A 13,947-nucleotide genomic window follows, 5' to 3' on the forward strand; every position below is an offset into this window, starting at 1 on the left:
ATCATTTGCTTAAAAGTAGAATTGTATATGCTGGATGTCTGCCTCAGGTTGAATTTCTCTGGGAAACCTTCAAGAAGAACAATTCAGCTCTTTCTAAGATGGATTTTAGAGAACAATTCTGGAGACTAGGAGTTGGGGTGTTGGTAGAGTATAGGACCATAAGTACAAGGAGACTGGAGCTGATCCAGTAGGGAAAATGGAGGGGTACTTGGAGATGGAGATAGAATGAGGACTTGGTGATGAAAAATGTGGTGTGGTTGTCAAACAGACTAGTATAAGGAGCCAGACAAGTGGATCGATCGAGATGGGATCTGAGTAGACAAAGGTGATAAAGAGCTGAGGAGAACCATGAGAACTGGGACTAGCTGGACAAAAGTAACTAAGGCAAGGAATCAGAGGGATCTTGAGATTTGATAAGGAACAGAGGGAAGGAAAACTGGGACTGGGAGTCAAGGGAATGGAGAATATGGATCGGGGGACAATCTGAGCCTGGGGAAGGAGGGAGAGAGATCATCAAAGAACTTGGGTGGGGGGTGTTTAGGGAATGACTGGACAAAGAGACTGGGAAAGGAAGTGGGGAAGAGAGAATATAGGGTTGAGGAAAGTGAAAGTAAGATTAGGACTGGCTAGACAAGGAGACTCAGAGTGGTATGAGAAGACTTTAGTACTACAGACCATGAGTGGAAGATACTTTCTAGACTGACAAAGATAGAAACACATTGGAGATGGGGTAGAATGAGTCAAGCTTCTTAACAAAAGGCAATTAGATAATGTCTATTGGAGCACATTCTTCCCCAGAGCCTGATATTGGGGCTAGATCCTCAGCATTCCTCTGCTATCAGACAATACCTGTGACACCCAATAGCAAAATGTCTCATCCCACCCGGTACTGGAGGATGAAAACTTTCCAGTGCTGTCAGTTACTTTATTTCAAGTGACACATCTCATCAGCAAGGTTGGCAAAATATGGATGTTGACATGATGCCATGTCATAGGCTTTTCCCCCCTATTTGTTTTTTGTTTGTTTTTTTAAAAACAATTATGCACAAAACAAGTAGAGCAAAAGAAGTCATGAAGGTTGCTAAACAAAGCCCTCAACAGTTAGGAAATGAATGCCAGATTAAGGTTTTCAAGAACCTAGAATATGCTCTCCTATGCATATGCATCATGACACAAGGTCAAACATAATAACAACTTAGGAGCAGATCCAAATAGGTCTTAGGCACCTCATTTCCACTTGAGGTACAGTTTAGTTGTTTAAGCCCAAGTGGGTTATCTACAAAACCCTGGCTAGTCCACAGTAGTCCATAGGTGTCTATGTCTATGATGATGGTGATGATCTTCATCCAAGGGTGCTGAAGGAATAGGGCAGTGTCATAGCAGAGCCATTGAGCACTTATGGTGCTCAGGTCAAGTCCCACAGGACTGGAAATGGGCTAATGTGGTCCCTATTTTCAAGAAGGGGAGGAAGGAGGATCTGGGTAACTTCAGACCAGTTGTCTCACCTCTTTCTTTGGGAAAACCTTTGAAAAAATTACTAAGGATCACATTTGTGGGAGTCCAGCAGGAAAAATAATGCTGAAGGGCAACCAGCATGGATTCATAGCCGGTAGATCCTGCCTGACTAACCTGGTTTCTTTTTACAACCAGGTCACAACATGCTTAGATGAAGGAGTTGAGGTTGATGTAATTTACTTGGATTTTAAGAAGGCCTTTGATACAGTATCTCATCCTATTCTTGGTATCGACCTGGAAAGATGTGGGCAATGGAGTCCCACAAGGCTTGGTCCTTGGACCTGTGCTGTTCAATACCTTCATCAGTGACTTGGATGAAGGTATGGAGAGCACTCTGTCCAAATTTGCAGACGATACCAAATTATGGGGTAAAGTTAACACACTAGAGTGTAGGGAATGAATCCAGGTGGATCTGGACAGGTTGGAAAAGTGGGCAGAACAGAATAGGATGCAGTTCAACAAGGACAAATACAAAGTGCTGCACCTATGGAAAAGGAATCACCAACACACTTACAGGCTGGGGAAGGACTTTCTCAGCAGCACACCAGTGGAAAGGACTCTCAGAGTCATAGTGATTCTAAGATGAACATGAGTCGTCAATGTGACAAAGTAATCAGTAAAGCTAACATTGCTTTATCATGCATTAGCAGGTGCATGATGAACAGGTCCAGGGAGGTGATACTTTCCCTCAAAGGGATTCTTCAGCCATCTATTATTTAGTTCACTGGCTGGTAACTTATACATTTGGTGCCTTGTTGCTTACAAACAGTTAAATTCCTAGATTCCTAGATCCATAGATGCTAGGGTCAGAAGGGACCTCAACAGATCATTGAGTCCGACCCCTTGCCTGGGCAGGAAAGAGCGCTGGGGTCACATGACCCCAGCCAGATGCCTATCTAGCCTTCTCTTAAATCTTCTTTTCCTGTCTCTATGCCATTCTCTCACCATTCACCCTTTCACATACACTCATTCATAAAAGGGCATACAGAGTTAATTCACTTATGTCAAGCAAAAGAATACAAAATGAAATTTTCAAGTTACTTGCAGGGCAAGACTAATGTGGTTACATTTCACTACTATCACACTTTATATTAACATCAGCTACATTAGTTCAGTTCATGCTACACTATGAGGAGAGATTGAGGGACCTGGATTTTCTCAGCCTCCGCAAGAGAAGGCTGAGAGGTGATTCTTTGGCTGCCTACAAATTTATTTGGGGTGGGGGCCAGCAAGGAATAAGCGATGCTCTATTTACCAGGGCACCCCTTGGAGTAATTAGAAACAACAGCCACAAACTGCCAGAGAACAGATTCAAGGTAGACATCAGGAAGAACTTCTTTACGGTGAGGGTTTCCAGAATCTGAAATGTGCTTGCAAGAGAGGTGGTGCTCTCCCCTACCTTGGGGGTCTTTAAAAGGAGGCTAGACATGCACCTGGCTGAGGTCATCTGACCACAGCGCTCTTTTCTGCCCAGGGCAGGGGGTCAGATGATGATCTACTGAGGTCCCTTCTGACCCAAACATATATGAATCTATGTTTTTTCATGAAAACAGACTTCAGCAACTAAAGTTCAGCTATTGTACATGGTTAGAACTGCCACCATCTTGACTGAGCCCAATGTTTAGGCATCAAAATCCTGACCAAGACCGTTTGAGATCATTAAGGGATCCCTGTGTCTAAGGCTCCAGAAAAGCTAGATCCAACAGTGGTAGGCTGTCTAGTAACACTGAGCTCAGTACTGGGATTCCTTCTCACTGAAGAACTTGACTGGTGGTAGTGGAGCCTAACTTGAGCAGTAGCCTACTGGTTAGAGCATACAATTTTACCCTTTTCTCTGGTACAGAGTTCCTGTCTGTTGCTGAGCAAGTCATATAAATGTAACTTTTAACAAGTGACCACTAATGTTTTTTCCTCATTTTCTGAGTGTCTCACCTGACAATCTGGGATCTGATTAGCAGAATGGCTGAGTGAACAACTGAAGTTAGTGGGAGATGTACTTTGCACATTTAAAATGCTATATAACAGGGGTGCTCAACCTTTGGCCTGCAGGCCAAATGTGGCCCACAGAAAATGGCACTTGGCCTGCAGGGCTCTCCACGGGTCAGAAAATTTGGTGGTAGGGGAACGGTGGCAATCATTACTGCCACCCTCCCATGCTACCAAATTCCCCAGCCCCATTCGGCTTGACCAGGGCTGGGCCATGCCCCCTTTCATCCCCTTCCCCCCTGCACAGCAGATTCAGGTCCAGGCCATGCCCTGCTTTAGGCTGGAGCAAGCCACACTCGCTCCACCCCCTGCACTTGATCAGATCCACTGGCTCTGGCTCACCGAGGATCTAAATACTGACCATCCAACCTAAGGGCAAAAAAGTTGAGCACCACTGCTATATAACAGTACTTCTTTCCTGAAGATTCAGGGGCTAAGAACTTCAAATTGGGCAGAGTTGGTGGATGTTTCTGATATTAACCTCATTGTGCCTCAGTTCCTTATCAGTAAAATTAGGTTTCATTGGCAATAATTTAAGGTGGCTGCATTACCTGTGATGGTGAAAGTATGGGTATACAAGTATTTCCTTTATAATAAAACTTGTGTAGCACAGTGCTTTAGCTAATGTATACAACACATATATGGCATAAAACCATCTTAGAAGCGTTACAAAGGATTTTGAATACAGGTGTTAGGACTACAATGGTTTTATGTATTCTTTCTAAGTGCAAAGCAACCAATCTTTATTTCCTAGAATATCCTAAATACGCTACTAAAGTTCTTTTCTTTACATGAGAATTCACAGCTTTATTCTTCATGTGAAAAACGCTGCCAAACTTTCCATGGGTAAAAGCTAGTATGATGGGCCTTACCGGAAAGTTGACAGCCCACAGATGTCTTTTCTGTGGGTAAAGACATCATGAGAACTGCACTTAGGAGAACTCCACTCTTATGACTACCTGCAAGCGTGCCCTTTTTCTCTTGCTGGGAAGCTCCCTGCCAAAGAAACAGTGTTTCTTTTCTGCCTTGCCTCAGGTAGCTGGCCTGGGTTTAGCTGCCTGAGCTCTATCAGCTGCAGTTTCTCTCCTTTAAAGTAACAGGGAGCCCCAAGCTCTTTGTTATACTGTGTCACTGCACCCACTCTGGACCTACCCCTGGAGATGTCTCACAGGATGTGAACACCAAATAAATAAGGCTGTGAATGTTAAACAAGTAGAATAATGAATTAGTTAAAATCATAAAGTTATAGTATCTTATAGCAGTAGAGCTGGATGGGACCTTGAGAAGTCACCTAGACCAAACCCCTGCCTGAGACAGGATAATTCCTATCCAAATCTATTGTCTAACCTGTTAGCAAAACTATACAGTCTACCCTGACACAACTACAAGACATAACACCCTAATCTGGTACAGATAAAGCAGGGGGACAATGGCAGCCAACATTTTGCTGCTACCAAGTTTGTTGAAAAAAGCTTGAGAGATCCAAGGAAGAGGAACATGCTTCTCCCTCTTCCACTGCAAACATTATAGAGGAAGGCAGAAAGCAACCCGTCTGTACCAATGTTAACATGAGGTTAAAAAAAAATCACTCTTCACCTAAAGGTAACAAACACATGGCCAAGGAGCATGGGTGATATACTACAGTATATAGATGTCACTCAGTTAATTACATTTCTGAATGAGATTGTAGTTAAAAATGTTAAGTGTTTGTCAAAGAAAGAGAAGTGGCCATCCTCTATTATTGGCTTTTGACAGATGATGTCAAGGCAAGTTCTTTGATTAACTCAATTCCAAGTTTCTAACTTTCTAAATTATTTTTACATTACTGTTAAGAATATAAAAGAAATGAAATGCAAGCTTAATATACAATGTTAATGGATCTGCAATATATCTGACAGCTCTATAAGGGTTAATAGAGAAAAGGAAGCATTCACATGCTACTAGAAACAGTGTCCAGGGCTCAGGCTGTATGCAGACAATGGGAATTTGTTCTGATGGTTTCATGATGCTAAGTTGGTGCGTCTTGGCTGCATGTGATACCTCTTGGTGAGTTGTGGAAGCAAAATCTGTGTAAGTTAATTGACCTTCCCATTGTGTCCCCTTCTTATTATATTCAGTTTCTAATTTTATAATTGGTATTTAGACTCTATATTATTGTTGCAAACACAACATGACCCAGCTGATAGCTATAAAACAAGACAATTAAGCAACAAATTCCATATGTATCTCATTTTCTCGTGCCTGTGCACTGCAGCACATATGATATAAAAGCAGCTCCCTCATTATTTCAAGCTCTTGAAGTAGTTAAGCATGAGGAGAGGAGTGGAGTGAAGTCATGTTTTTACTTTTAAGTGCTTTTGCAGCTTTAAAGTAGACCATGGACATTATTTTAATATATGATTATAGTAAATAAAAGCGTATTTCTATAGTCAGATAAGTCACAATTTATAAATATAATTTTCTCCAGTTATAATGTTTTCCAGTTGACAGAATGAAGCACATTTTCAAAGAGAAAATGAAAAGAATAACAGACTTTTTTTTGGTGAGGTATTACAAGCCCTTTGAGAGAGAGAACATATTTAAAATACTTGTGGTTCATGCACAGTTAATCTGATGATTGATTTTGGGACTTATATTTTGTTTACATATCAGGTCTATGAAACAAACTGAAAACAATCAATGGAAGATTCGAAACACTGTTGTTATTACTTAGACCTGAGCTTTTGTGATGGTTATTGAGAGCATCAAGAAGGCCTAAGTGCTGCGAGATGTGTCACATAGCACGTTATCTGGTGTGGTTGCAATGGAATTAGTTTTTCTTCTGCAGTAGCAAATAATTGTCATGATCATCCATTTATTTGTTTATCATGCTGCGGGGGCAGCATTGCACTTAGCCTTCTAAGGGGCCTGAAAGTATAACATTCATAAAAACAGCTGGCCATAAACATGTCACATACAGTATTTCACAGAGTTTATGTGAAAGGAAATTGAAGTCTCTTGAAAATGGAACTGAATCTTGTGCAAACAACCTTAGATACACTAATCCACTTTTATTGTTATTATATATAACCGGTTTCTTTATCCATGCACACTATCATTAACCCTACCGTGTGTCTTAATAAATATTGCACTTCATAGTTGCTTCCAAGGTGCTTTGACCATTGTCTCAGCTGTTCTTTTCTAATGATATTTCATTTAATTATAAACTATGTGGAACAAAATACTTTTTTTAGATGGAAAAGTAAGATCTCTAAGCTATTATTTTGCTAATAAATATGATTAGCTAATTAAGCAATAATAAACATAGATAACATTCTGTGTTTCTGGCGCACCAGTTATTTTTTATTATAAATATGCACTTGCTAAAGATTATCCACATTGTTTGGATTTGCCTTTTATATCCTATTGATACCCTAAACACAATCATTGAAATAAATTAGATGAGCAATGCATGGGGTTTTTTTTTAACGAAGGATGGAAGATCAACAAAGAGTTAATCAGTCACAACTCTTAATATGGGCCCCAGACTAGTTATATACCTCCAAGGTTGCTTATTACTTTTCTTATTGTAGGACCAACTTAAGTACCCTACAGTGCACCTCACAGCCTCTCTTTATAGGAGTAAGATCACCCTCTGGAGATGCTCAGACATCTCCCATTGATGATAGCGTGAAAGAATCGCTTCCCTTGACTTGCACACAAAACTTCTGTTAACACCATCAAGTATGCTTTGAATTTTTTTTTTTTTTTTTGTGCAGCAAAAGCACATTGTTGACTCCTATTCAGCTTGTGGTCCATCGTTACCCCAGGCCCTTTTCTGAAGTATTGCAGCCTTGCCAGCTGTTCTCCCTGGATAACCAATCCTTAGCAAGAGGTGTCACAGAAGTGGTGTAGTTTCTAGAAAGATGTGACATGAAGCAACCATGACAACGGGCTAGTAACAACAGGCTGGAGAAGGCTGAGTGCTATTTTCTGAAAGAATAGGTGCAGACCTTGAGGTTTCCTCTAACCAACCCACCAGGCTTGCTTTACCTCTCTTCAGACGCAGGCACACTCCTCTTTCTTAGGGAACCTGGGTACATCTACCAACACGCCTGTCTTATGTGAAGAGGTCCACTTTCCAGAAAGTATACTAGACAGCTCCGGTGTTACTCTTTGGATCATGCATTATCTATCAATCCAGTCAGCAGATCTCGTTCATGGATATAGTGACCCAAACTTAGCCCTTTGGATTCAAACCACATAAAGTTATGTTGCAGCATGAGGAAACATCAGCTCTGTCCATTGTCTGTGCCAAGTGTCTGTAGTGCTCAACCTTGTCTACTGGACCTCACCTCGATAGCACTCACTAAATGATGTTCTTGAATGTTTGAAAGTTGGTGCATCTTTCAAACATTCAAGAACATAATTTTGTGAGTGCTATAGAGGTGAGGTCCAGTAGACAAGGATGAGCAGTGCAGCTTCTAACATGCTTTAAGGTGAACCCCTGAGAGAGAGAGAGAGAAGAAGAAGAAGAAACTACCAATATACATTTGGGTTTTGCATTTTCATGAAAAAAAACCCAGAAAATCTCTACCATAGTTAACTTGTTATGGGAAAATTTTCATTTTAGGGGGAAAAAACCCCTAATTTTGTTGAAAAATGTTGACCAGGTAAACTCCCACCATGTAATAAAATTTGTATTTAGGATACTGTTTTAAGGCTACAGAATGTCTTGCTCAAGGAACTCTTTAAGATCTCCTATACATGCACTCAGGTCTGGAGCTAAAATAAAACGATAGCAGATCATTGGTAAATATGATTCCCTCCCCATTATGGAAAATTGTGTTAAAAATTAAAGAATCATTTTTCATCAGCGCTTTCTGCAAAAGGCTTTTACTTCATTGAAAACCCTCAAATTTCCTTCAAACAGTTTTGTATTTTTTTTCCTATGAAAAGCTGACATTCTTCATGAAAGGCAGGTACTTTTATAAAAAAGAAAGTTTGATGAAAAAAACTCAATTTTTAAAAATGGCTATAGTTAGAAGTTTTCCTGAATTGTATACCCAGAAATGTGTGTTTGTTCAACTGCTATTTTCACAACTACATTATCTCTTATTACCTTGGTTCCTACAGGTTGCCTGAATTTCTGGTAGTGGGAACAGCTGTGAGTTTCAAATGGCTTTTATATTTGATATGAGACAATTTTTGGAAGACTCTTGCTTTCAGCCTTAACATTTGAAATTTTATGAAGAAGAAAACAATACTTTATCCCTTGTAACAGTTGCCAGGAAGGTTTTGTACAAGGCTGGGGCATAAGAGTGAGAAAATGAAGTGGCGTTTGGGATGAGTGGAATGCAACTGAATGTGGTTTTCACTTTTCATTGTGTGCTCTCTTTCACCTGTTTGAAGGTTTCTCTGTCTGTGTCACTTCTATGCTGTTAGAAGTTAAGTCTTTTGTTAAATTATTTAGAGCTTTCCAGGCTGCCAATCAGGCCAAGATTAAAGCTGTGTTTCTTTTTCTTTTCTTCTTCTTTCTTTTTCTCTCTCTTTTTTTTCTCCAATTGCTCTGCTGCTATCTGCTTTTCTTTTCTTTACAAAACAGCAAATGAGACACCAAAATGAAAAAAAAAAATTAACATCCATCACAAATGCACTATAGCTGTGTTTTGTTGTCCCTGAACGAAGGAGAGAGGCAGGGATCACACTAGGAATCCTTTTATTTATTTATTTATTTTTTACATTTTGCTTCATGGAAGCCAATTGTCTATCAAGCCACATCAAGGTTTGGGTAACTTTTTTTTTTTTACTCTTACTTGTTTTTCAACTTATGTTTCAAAATTGTTCAGGCAAAATGTTAATCTCATCAGCTTTGGAATACAAAATTTACTTGGAGCTGAAAATTACATGCGCAACGCAGAGTCAATTTTTAAAGCAAGGTGTACTCATTGAGGCAGAGCTTTTCTTTCCTTTTTAAATTTCAGGTTTGGTTCACAAAGATGAAAATGCAAAAATTACTTCAGGCATATTGCTTTTGATCTGGCATTTATTGATGTTTTGTACACTCCTTCCTTGTGTTTGGCAAGAAAATACCTAGGCATATAAGAAACACCTGTTTTACTGAAGTTAGAGTTTCTCTACTTTTTTTTTCTTAAATATTTAATTTCTTCAAGCAGTACGAAACAGGCAATATTGCAGTAAGCACTAAAAACAAAAAGAGTGGGCCTCTAACTCTACCACCAGCTATTCCTTGTCTCTTGGCGTCCTTTTGTAGAGAGAGATTTTGAGAAAACAGTAGCAACCTCTTGCAGCTCTGATCACCAAAAACATACTGATCTCTCTCAGTCTATCTTAGGATCTGGATATGGCACTAGCTGCACTTGTTTGTGAATGACAAATACATGATGATGGACCAAGAGCATTGCTAGATTTCTCAGTTGCTTTATACACAGTCCACTATAGCTTTCGACTGGCCCAACTTCATGATACAGCAACGGTTCCCAGAGACTCTGCCAGCTGCATTCATTCTTATCTACTAGGTCTCTGTGGGCTGTGATAGGCAGATGCATGCCCCCAAAGAGACCTTTTATATTTAAGGTCCCCTACAGCTCCAGCCAATTCAAAATGTTGTCTCCTATAAGACTCGGTTCTATTCAGTTTCATTTTCTAGTCCACATCTACATCAGACTACTTAGGAAACTGCAAGATATTATGGGTTCAAATGCTATTAATATTCTGACAATATCCACCTAGTCATTTTTCTTCCCTCTTAACAGTTGCCAAAAATATGATCACCTGGCTGGTCTAGCATCTGGATGAAATAAAGACTTGGATGAAAAGCAGGTGGCTCCCACCTAACCTAGGCATGACTGATCTAAAGAATGGGGAAACGCTTTACAGAACGGACAGTAATAACAAACACTCTGTATAAGAAGAAGGCATTGGTTCATTGATCCTGAAGCTGGGCATGTTCTGAAGTGCTGCCTCACCCCTATGTGAACCTTTGCTAGTCAATAAGCAGCAGTAGCCAAAAAGGTCTGTCTTTAGCTGTGGAAACATCAGCTGTGATAGTTGAGTGGTGCACTTGGCTTTACAATCCCAGCATGGGTAAAAAGGAGTCTCTGTTTTCATATCAACATTAAGATATCTGACAAGTTATACGCTTTTCTAATTCACTTGAGAATGTCAGAATGACTATGGATTACTATAATGGCTTTAGATGAGTTTCTTTTAATTTGGAAAATAAGCTTGTGCAGTATTTATACAGGACAGCTGCACTGTGGCTTCACAAATGCCTTCTGCCTAGATGTTTTTAGAGCATAAGAGCTTGGCAGCTGGCATAAAAATCACTTCACTAGGTGACTTCTGCATTAACACAAGTCTTTTTCCTCCCAAATAATGAGTGTAAATAATTTTATGTTTAAAGGAGGTAAACATCAGCTGATACTCCTCTCACAGAGTTCAGCTTTTCAGGGACTCTAACAGCTTTCAAATGATCACATATGTCTTGAGCTTTCCCATTGACTAATTGCATTTCATCACTGATGAAGTTGTGCTAAACTACTCATGTGAAATTCATCTTCTTTAAGTGCTTTTGATTTTCATTAAGTGAAGAGTATTCGATGGATATTGCTTTGTATGTGGTGAAAAGAATTTGTACATAAAATGTTGAACTCAACAGGTTTCTTTTTTTTTTCCTTTTTTATTTTTATTTTTTATAAAGGTAGTCTTTCATGGTATCCAAACCAAGTCTGTTTGTCATCAGTCCTTTGTGCAGAGACTTTCCTCCCATATAAGTAGGGATTTCCTACAGAAGTCTTTCTTAGAGTGCAGTGATGGTGGGTGGGAGGAAGCACTAAGCCTCTCTAAATAGGTTGGGCCCCTCAGCTCACCTGCCCAACACTCCCTGTCTTTTGGTGCACTGAGATCTGTCCTTAGAGAGGGATAATTCAGCTACTTGAGCATAAAATGTTGTGCTTGGTGGGGCCTCCATCCACATCATTACAGCACTACTGTGAAGGGGCAGTATTAGACAGTTACCTGCCATAGAGTCCTCGCTGGTATGTTGTTAGCAGCACCTTCCTCACAATAATTAGTTTTAGAGCTCACTACTTATTAAGTTCACTTGTTCCAGAACTGTTGTTTGAGGCTGTCTGTAGGCAGTCTTTGCTTCTGTTTACATTTTCAAGTTACCTTCCGAACTGTAAGGACCAGGAATATATGCACATGAAAGGACAGTATTGTATCATCATTTGATCACAGGAACTGGCCTGTCATATACCTTCACTGAGTTTCATGCCATGAACCTAGGTTACTGTAAGCTTGCCACTCCAGTTAAGAGATGTATTATTTCTTGAAACAGGAAGCAACCCAAGTCAAACAGGAACTTCTAATCCACAGTTAATTTTGTACTCTATGGTTTTCCAGTAAAAGTACAAACTTCATTCATCTATATATAATTCATTTTGTCTTTTAGTTTGCCAACTGAAGTCAGATTTCAGATGTGGATAAGTACAACCACAATAGATGTTGTCTCTTAAAATAGTCTGTTTAATTTGTATTTACACTCACAGTTGAACACTTCACTTGTTCTGTGTATTACCATATTTACTCAAGTCTAAGATGACCTTGAATTTAAGATCGTCCCCCAATAATTAGATTTTATTCATGGAAAATGTATACATGTTATAATTTTACCTGTATAGAATCTAATTATTGGAGGGTTGTCTTTAATTCATCCCTCCCATCACTCCAGCAGGGCAAGCGGTGGGGAGGTACATGGTATGGGAAGGACAAGCAGCTTGTCCCCTGCTTGTCCCTGCCCCCCTGCCCACCTCTGCCCCCTGCCTGACCCCCCTCAGCTTCTGTTCTCTGCACACCCCCAACCTTTGCTCCCCCAGTCTCTGTTCCTCCCTTCCCCCAACCTCTGTCCCCTGCTTCCTACCCCAGCCTCCACTTCCCTGATCTCCCCAGTCTCTGTTCCCCCTTTTCCCCCACCCTCTTCTTCCCACTCTCCACCCAGTATCTGTTCCCCTCTACCTCCAGCCTCTACTCCCTGGCTCCTCCTGCAGCCTCTGCTCCCTGCTTCTAAATCCTGCCCTCCTTCCCCTGCCCATGCTGGCAGGATCCATCCCTATTCTAGCTTGGAGCACTAAGCACAGCCCCAGCCTCACCCTGCAGCAGCTGTGTGGGCTGTGTGCCACTGCTAGAGCAGGGCTGGGGCCATATTCACTGCACCAGGCTGCAGTATACATGGAGCCTGCTAGCATAGAGCAAGGGTCAGGGGGGAAGGAAAGGGGAAAGCAGGGGAGCAGAGCTACATGGGGTGGGGAGATGGGGAAAAGAGGCTGCAGCAGGAAGATGTGGGGTGCAGATGTGGCTGAGGTGTGGGGGAGGCAGAAGCTTCACCTATGGCCCCAACCCTAGGTAGAAATTGGAGCCTGAGCCATAGCAACTGTCAGCTCCCCCATCACCCTCAAATTCAATTCTAAAATGAGGGGCTCCCCCAATGTTAAATAGGAGGGACCTCATCTTAGAACTGAGTAAATAAAGTACTTATTGCAGTTTCTTATTTTCATTTTTCCAGTATTTATCATGTACAGTTCTATAATCTGTACTGATGGCAAAAAAGATGGTGAATGGTATCTAAACAACATAATTAGAAGGCTTGTTGTTTTATTTTCCAACCATAAATAATATATAGGTATGGATCCAATATAAAATTGTTCAATTGCCTAACAGTGGAAAATCACCACTGAAAATAGGAAGATTCACATAATCTGATATCCACCTTAACTGTGCTTATTCCAGTAGTGTGTATTGGCAATCGTATCTACTATGATTTGATGAATATTTACCTATGCTTCTATCAATAATAAACTTGCAAATAAACTTTCCTTCTGAGTCTTATCCTCTAATGTCCTTGCAACTTCATCCTCTCCTAATTCTCCCCCTACCTTTCTCCTTCTTGCTGTGGCTCTTTCTGTGGGACTTCATTCGTTTTTCTTCTTCTATATCCTTCTTTAGGTAATTTCATCCCAGTTTTAGCCATTGTCATTGTGTTGTCACAAATGTCCCCCCAACGAGTGATCCATCTCACTCCAATCTTGCATCTCCACTTGTTTCTCAAAAGTCTCCAGAACTTCTTGGTTTCAGCTTAACATGGCTAAATATGATCTGCGTGGTTTTTTTGTCTAACTCGCTCTGCCCAGCTTTTTTTCTCTGTCACACAGCACTGTAATGCAGATGCAATCTTTGGCTCTTCTTTCTTCCCCCACATATGCAGGCCATGTGGAAACCATGTCATGTTTCATAACATTCCTACGATCCTGACTTTTCTTTTTCTATGCAACTAGAACTCTTGTCCCCTCATTGGACTTAAGCCACGGGCAGACATTACACTTAAGATGTGATTAATCTGTTAATAGCATTTTAAATAGTAACCCAGACACATGTTCAGGGAATGAA

General features: G+C 40.6%; 1 long non-coding RNA gene across 1 annotated transcript in view; it reads right to left on the minus strand.

Moving 5' to 3' along the window:
- Positions 1-13,665, minus strand: part of LOC132249403 (uncharacterized) — a 34,999-nt gene extending 21,334 nt beyond the window's left edge. Inside the window, exon 1 of the long non-coding RNA XR_009460891.1 lies at positions 13,437-13,665. This is a non-coding gene — a long non-coding RNA (uncharacterized LOC132249403). The remainder of the gene's footprint in view (positions 1-13,436) is intronic.
- Between the last annotated feature and the right edge of the window lie 282 nt (positions 13,666-13,947).

Source organism: Alligator mississippiensis, chromosome 3, assembly GCF_030867095.1.
Source record: "Alligator mississippiensis isolate rAllMis1 chromosome 3, rAllMis1, whole genome shotgun sequence".
Taxonomy (NCBI): Eukaryota; Metazoa; Chordata; order Crocodylia; family Alligatoridae; genus Alligator; species Alligator mississippiensis.